The sequence below is a fragment of the Crinia signifera genome, chromosome 12 (genome assembly GCF_055691185.1).
Source record: "Crinia signifera chromosome 12, ASM5569118v1, whole genome shotgun sequence".
Classification (NCBI taxonomy): Eukaryota; Metazoa; Chordata; class Amphibia; order Anura; family Myobatrachidae; genus Crinia; species Crinia signifera.
The window spans coordinates 75691611-75698715 of NC_139228.1; positions in this window are offsets into that span (position 1 = coordinate 75691611).

Sequence of the window (7105 nt, forward strand, 5' to 3'; positions counted from 1 at the left end):
TTTAATTCCTGTGAAACACCTAAAGGGTTAACAAACTTCCAAAATGCTGTTTTGAATACTGTGAGGGGTGCAGTTTTTGAAATGGCATCATTTATGGGGGTGTCTCACAAACAAGTCCCTCAAAGTCACATCAGAACTGAACTGGTCCCTAAAAAAATCAGTGTTTGAAATTTTCTTGAAAATTTGAGAATTTGCTATTCATATTTTAAGCCTCCTAGTGTCCAAAAAAATTAAAAGGAGGTTGAAATAATGATGGCAACATAAAGTAGACATATGGTCTTTGTTAGTTATTAACTATTTTGAGTGGTATGATTATTTGTCTCACAAGCAGAAAATTTAACATTTTACAAATTGCAAAATTTTAAATTTTTTTACGACATTTTGGTATTTTTCACAAAAAAACACAGACTGTATCGACCAAAATTTACCACTAACTTAAAGTACAATGTGTCACGAGAAAACAATCTCAAAATCACTGGGATAAGTAAAAGCAATAAAAAGTTATCCCCACATAAAGTGATACATGTCAGATTTGAAAAAAAGGGCTCTGTCAGGAAGGCAAAAACAGGCTGCGGCGGTAAGGGGTTAATGTCGACATGCAGGAGTGTCGACATGACTGTAGGTCGACAGGGTCATTACATCAACACAAGCATTAGGTTGACATGGGGGTTTTCACATTTTTTTGGTCCTAAATTTCGACACAATCGACATGGACACTGAAACATAGCACCGCGTCCCCTCGCATTGGCTCGCCATGCTTCGGGCACGGTGCCTCGATGCACTGGGCACACTATTTTATTCTCCCACCACGCCCTAGTGGATTACAGGGCAAATACTGCCTGTCGGCACTTGTTGGCTCAAAAAAATAAAAAAAGTGAAAACCACATGTCGACCTTTTGACTGTCGACCTTCCCCGTGTTGGCCTAATGCATGTGTCGACATAATGACCCTGTCGACCTACAGTCATGTCGTCCTTCCTGCATGTCAAACTAATGGTGTCAACCTAATGCTTGACTACCATCTTCTTGTAGACCTAGTGCCTGTATCCCCAAATCATTGCCCAGAGACAAGTACAGCCACAATAGCTGCTACCGGTATCTGGTCCCTGGGTCAGCAACATCAAGGTCGACAGTCACTAGATGAGCCACTATTGGTCGACAGTGACTAGGTCAACACCTATGAATAGTCGACATACCCTAGGTCAACAATGACAGTCAACACAAGCTTAAGGTCGACATTTACATACTCTGTCAACAAGCGTAAAGTCTAAATGTACATGGTCAACACTCCACAGGTTGACACAAGTTTGTCATGATTTTCCTTCCCTGTAGCCGGTCACAGATGCAAATAGAGCAATTAATAAAACAAAGCTGAGGCATCGTACCTCATAGCTGCTTAAACTAGAACAAACTGTAACAGTGACGTAATCATGGAACATCATGTATGCAATGAGCGGGTATTACAGTCTGTGTTACATAGATCCGATATACGCACATGAGCGGGTATTACAGCCAGTGTCACATAGATCCGATATACGCACATGAGCGGGTATTACAGTCTGTGTCACATAGATCCGATATACGCACATGAGCGGGTATTACAGCCTGTGTCACATAGATCCGATATACGCACATGAGCGGGTATTACAGTCTGTGTCACATAGATCCGATATACGCACATGAGCGGGTATTACAGCCAGTGTTACATAGATCCGATATACGCACATGAGCGGGTATTACAGCCAGTGTTACATAGATCCGATATACGCACATGAGCGGGTATTACAGCCAGTGTCACATAGATCCGATATACGCACATGAGCGGGTATTACAGCCTGTGTCACATAGATCTGATATACGCACATGAGCGGGTATTACAGTCTGTGTCTCATAGATCCGATATACGCACATGAGCGGGTATTACAGTCTGTGTCACATAGATCCGATATACGCACATGAGCCGGTATTACAGCCTGTGTCACATAGATACGATATACGCACATGAGCGGGTATTACAGCCTGTGTCACATAGATCCGATATACGCACATGAGCGGGTATTACAGTCTGTGTCTCATAGATCCGATATACGCACATGAGCGGGTATTACATCCTGTGTCACATAGATCCGATATACGCACATGAGCCGGTATTACAGCCTGTGTCACATAGATCCGATATACGCACATGAGCGGGTATTACAGCCTGTGTCACATAGATCCGATATACGCACATGAGCGGGTATTACAGCCTGTGTTACATAGATCCGATATACGCACATGAGCGGGTATTACAGCCTGTGTTACATAGATCCGATATACGCACATGAGCGGGTATTACATCCCGTGTCACATAGATCCGATATACGCACATGAGCGGGTATTACAGCCTGTGTCACATAGATCCGATATACGCACATGAGCCGGTATTACAGCCTGTGTCACATAGATCCGATATACGCACATGAGCGGGTATTACAGCCAGTGTCACATAGATCTGATATACGCACATGAGCGGGTATTACAGCCTGTGTCACATAGATCCGATATACGCACATGAGCGGGTATTACAGCCTGTGTCACATAGATCCGATATACGCACATGAGCGGGTATTACAGCCTGTGTCACATAGATCCGATATACGCACATGAGCGGGTATTACATCCTGTGTCACATAGATCCGATATACGCACATGAGCCGGTATTACAGCCTGTGTCACATAGATCCGATATACGCACATGAGCGGGTATTACAGCCTGTGTCACATAGATCCGATATACGCACATGAGCGGGTATTACAGCCTGTGTTACATAGATCCGATATACGCACATGAGCGGGTATTACAGCCTGTGTTACATAGATCCGATATACGCACATGAGCGGGTATTACAGCCTGTGTCACATAGATCTGATATACGCACATGAGCGGGTATTACAGCCTGTGTCACATAGATCCGATATACGCACATGAGCGGGTATTACAGCCAGTGTCACATAGATCCGATATACGCACATGAGCGGGTATTACAGCCAGTGTCACATAGATCCGATATACGCACATGAGCGGGTATTACAGCCTGTGTCACATAGATCCGATATACACACATGAGCGGGTATTACAGCCAGTGTCACATAGATCCGATATACACACATGAGGGGGTATTACAGCCAGTGTCACATAGATCCGATATACGCACATGAGCGGGTATTACAGCCTGTGTCACATAGATCTGATGTACGCACATGAGCGGGTATTACAGCCTGTGTTACATAGATCTGATATACGCACATGAGCGGGTATTACATCCTGTGTCACATAGATCCGATATACGCACATGAGCGGGTATTACAGCCTGTGTCACATAGATCCGATATACGCACATGAGCGGGTATTACAGCCTGTGTCACATAGATCCGATATACGCACATGAGCGGGTATTACATCCTGTGTCACATAGATCCGATATACGCACATGAGCCGGTATTACAGCCTGTGTCACATAGATCCGATATACGCACATGAGCGGGTATTACAGCCAGTGTCACATAGATCTGATATACGCACATGAGCGGGTATTACGCCTGTGTCACATAGATCTGATATACGCACATGAGCGGGTATTACAGTCTGTGTCACATAGATCCGATATACGCACATGAGCCGGTATTACAGCCTGTGTCACATAGATCCGATATACGCACATGAGCGGGTATTACAGCCTGTGTCACATAGATCCGATATACGCACATGAGCGGGTATTACAGCCTGTGTCACATAGATCCGATATACGCACATGAGCGGGTATTACAGCCTGTGTCACATAGATCCGATATACGCACATGAGCGGGTATTACAGCCTGTGTCACATAGATCTGATATACGCACATGAGCGGGTATTACATCCTGTGTCACATAGATCTGATATACGCACATGAGCGGGTATTACAGCCTGTGTCACATAGATCTGATATACGCACATGAGCGGGTATTACAGCCTGTGTCACATAGATCCTATATACGCACATGAGCGGGTATTACAGCCTGTGTCACATAGATCCGATATACGCACATGAGCGGGTATTACAGCCTGTGTCACATAGATCCGATATACGCACATGAGCGGGTATTACAGCCTGTGTTACATAGATCTGATATACGCACATGAGTGGGTATTACAGCCTGTGTTACATAGATCTGATATACGCAGATGAGCGGGTATTACAGCCTGTGTCACATAGATCCGATATACGCACATGAGCGGGTTTTACAGCCTGTGTCACATAGATATAAAAATAGTAGCAGCTCACAAACGGCAAACACGTAGACGTAATAATAATAATAATAAACCAAATTCCGCTTTGGGTTACAGGCAAATGAATACAATAGGTTTGTGTTATGGGATTACCTAATCCCCATTTGAGAAGTTCAAGACAATTGTGCACCTGTCACCCAGCGTTCAGATGGGGATTTTTTTTATCTAAACCCAGTGATCTAAATGAAAATGTCGAAAAATGTAATTGGATAAAATGTGGTATAGTATTTCTATAGAAGCAGCAGAAGTGGCACTCATAGGCGTGCACAGCCCATTTTCTTAGGAGGTGCACCATTGGAGGGGCATGTCCATCACTGCCTACTGGGCGTGTCCATCACCGCCTACTGGGCGTGCCCATCACGCCTATTGGGAGTGTCTATAAAAGCCTATGGGGCATCAATGCAAACTAAATAGAAGGTGACATGTATATGCACTTCAGAATTAATCCCCCCCCACACACACATACTAGACTAATGCCCATTAGATGTTGCACCTCACACCGTGATGCCCCTTACATGTTACGCCTCAGACCATGATGCCCATTACACATTACGCCTTATACCGTGATGCCCATTACACATTAATCCACACACTGTGATACTCATTGCGCATTATTTGACATGCGTGATGCCCATTAAACATTATGAACATGCCGTAATGCCCAGTACATAAAATACCACACATCATAATAGGTGTTACATATGATGCCACATAAGTGTCGCTTACCTACATGATAATTGCTAGGGGTTTCATGCTTGATGCCATGGGGGCTTACATGCTCGGAGGGCTCAGGAGGACTCTGGGACAGCACACATAAGGCTGGAGCACAGTAGTACTGTACTTGCCATGAACTTATTGGGGGCAGCAGACTGGGCACACTGGGACTGGCTGGACATCGACAGGCAGCAGCCAGATGTCAGCCAGCCTTGTAAATTGAAATGGCGCTGGGTGCAGCCCCAGCATCCTTCAGTAGCTTCTGCATATGTGCGGAAATAGTGCGTTGCGCGTCCAGTGCTCTTCCAGTGACAGCAAAGCCGATTTAAGAGACCAGAGGGACTTAACACAGGGGGCCCCTAAGGACTAAATAAATGGGGGTGAGAGCAGGTGTGGTGTCGGGGGGGGGGGGAGGGGGGCAGGTGTGGTGATGTCGGTAGTGTGGTGACAGGGGGGTGTGAGAGCTGGTGTGGTGATAGGGCGAGAGGGGGTCAGTTGACGGCGGGCGAGAGGTGGTGAGGTTATGGTGGGTGAGAGGGGGTGAGGTGACAGGGCCAAAGTGGATGAGGTGATGTGGGGTGAGAGGAGGAAGAGGAGAGGCTAGGGAGAGGAGGCAGGTCTATTTATTTTACCAGCATTGGCTCTCAGAGCTCCCCAACACCCCTGCAAGTACACCCCCTGATATCACTGTGTCACCTACATGACATCTGTCACCCCAGCCTGACTGAGATGCACATCTATTGAACAGATGTGATTCTCAGCAAGGCTGCTGTGGCAGATGTCATGGCTCTGATATTTGTATACTACCCCTCTTTGCACTTATGCCACTCTGACCTGTGTATGCTGCCAGCATCACCTGTTCTAGCAGCCGCAAGCAGGGGACAAATTCATCAGTGTCCGGCTGCTGAAATCACATGCCCCGGCTTCCCCCTCCGTACAGCAGCCATCCCTACTGCACATCTCCAAGGTAGCCGGCCCAGCGCGGACTGTGAGGGCGGTTGTGGCTTCCAGCTTCTTGTCTCTCAGGAGAAGCGGGAGCCTGACCGCACACAGGAAAGGCTAGCAGCAGGCTGCAGAAGACCCCCTGTCTCGTCTCTTGCTAGAACTTCCTGTGCACATCGCAGCGCTGCGAGCGCTGGTCAGAAATGGTGTGGGAGGTGTTGGAGCAAGTGCTCCGGGCGACCTAAAAATATATATATGTGTAGTGCTTGGCCGGTTATTAGGGGGTGCCTGTGCACCCATGGCACCCCCCGTGCGCACGCCTATGGTGGCACTATGGCCTACCATTGCATTAAAGCCCACTCCGATCACCCCAACCTCAGCATCGCCCCCAAGTGTTTGCTCCTGAATGCCAGGGGCGTAACTAGACATTTGTAGGCCCCATAGCAAAACTTTGTAAGGGCCCCCTATTTAGCAACTGATGGTGATAAATGTGTATAGCACATATAACTATAGACTGTACAGATGGTGGGCCCCTTCAGCTCTGGGCCCCATAGCAGCTGCACCGCTTGCACCTATGGTAGTTATGCCCTTGCTGAATGCTAATGGTGTATATGAGGTTGCACAACATGGTTTAAACTCACTTTGGGACCGATTCAGACCAGCTCGCTTGGGTGTGTACATTCGCTGCCTAGTGAGCAGGTAAACATTGCCCCGCTTAACACACGCCCACCCCATTGTCCGATTCCCCACGCTAGGCGGATGTGTAGGCTTACACATCCACTCGCATTTGATGGTCGCTCACAAATTATTTTTCCTCTCTTTGCAGATAAAAGTACTGTAAAGGCCCCCATACATCGAGGCGATTTGGTCCGATTGCGACCAATCGGCCCGTTAAATCGGACCAAATCGTCTCTTCCTGACATGCCGTCGGGTCTGATGCGCGGTCCCGTGCACATCGGACCCGACCAGGTGGTCGGACCGGCAGGCCGCCTGACCACCCGTTCCTCCAGGCGGCGAACCGGGCGGGAAGCAGGGACGCATGTGATCCATCACAACGGACCGCATGCGTCCCTGTCGCTGGGAAGGTGTCGGGTGTCCGTACACTGCAGGGAGACGTTGCAGGCAGTGTATGGGCAA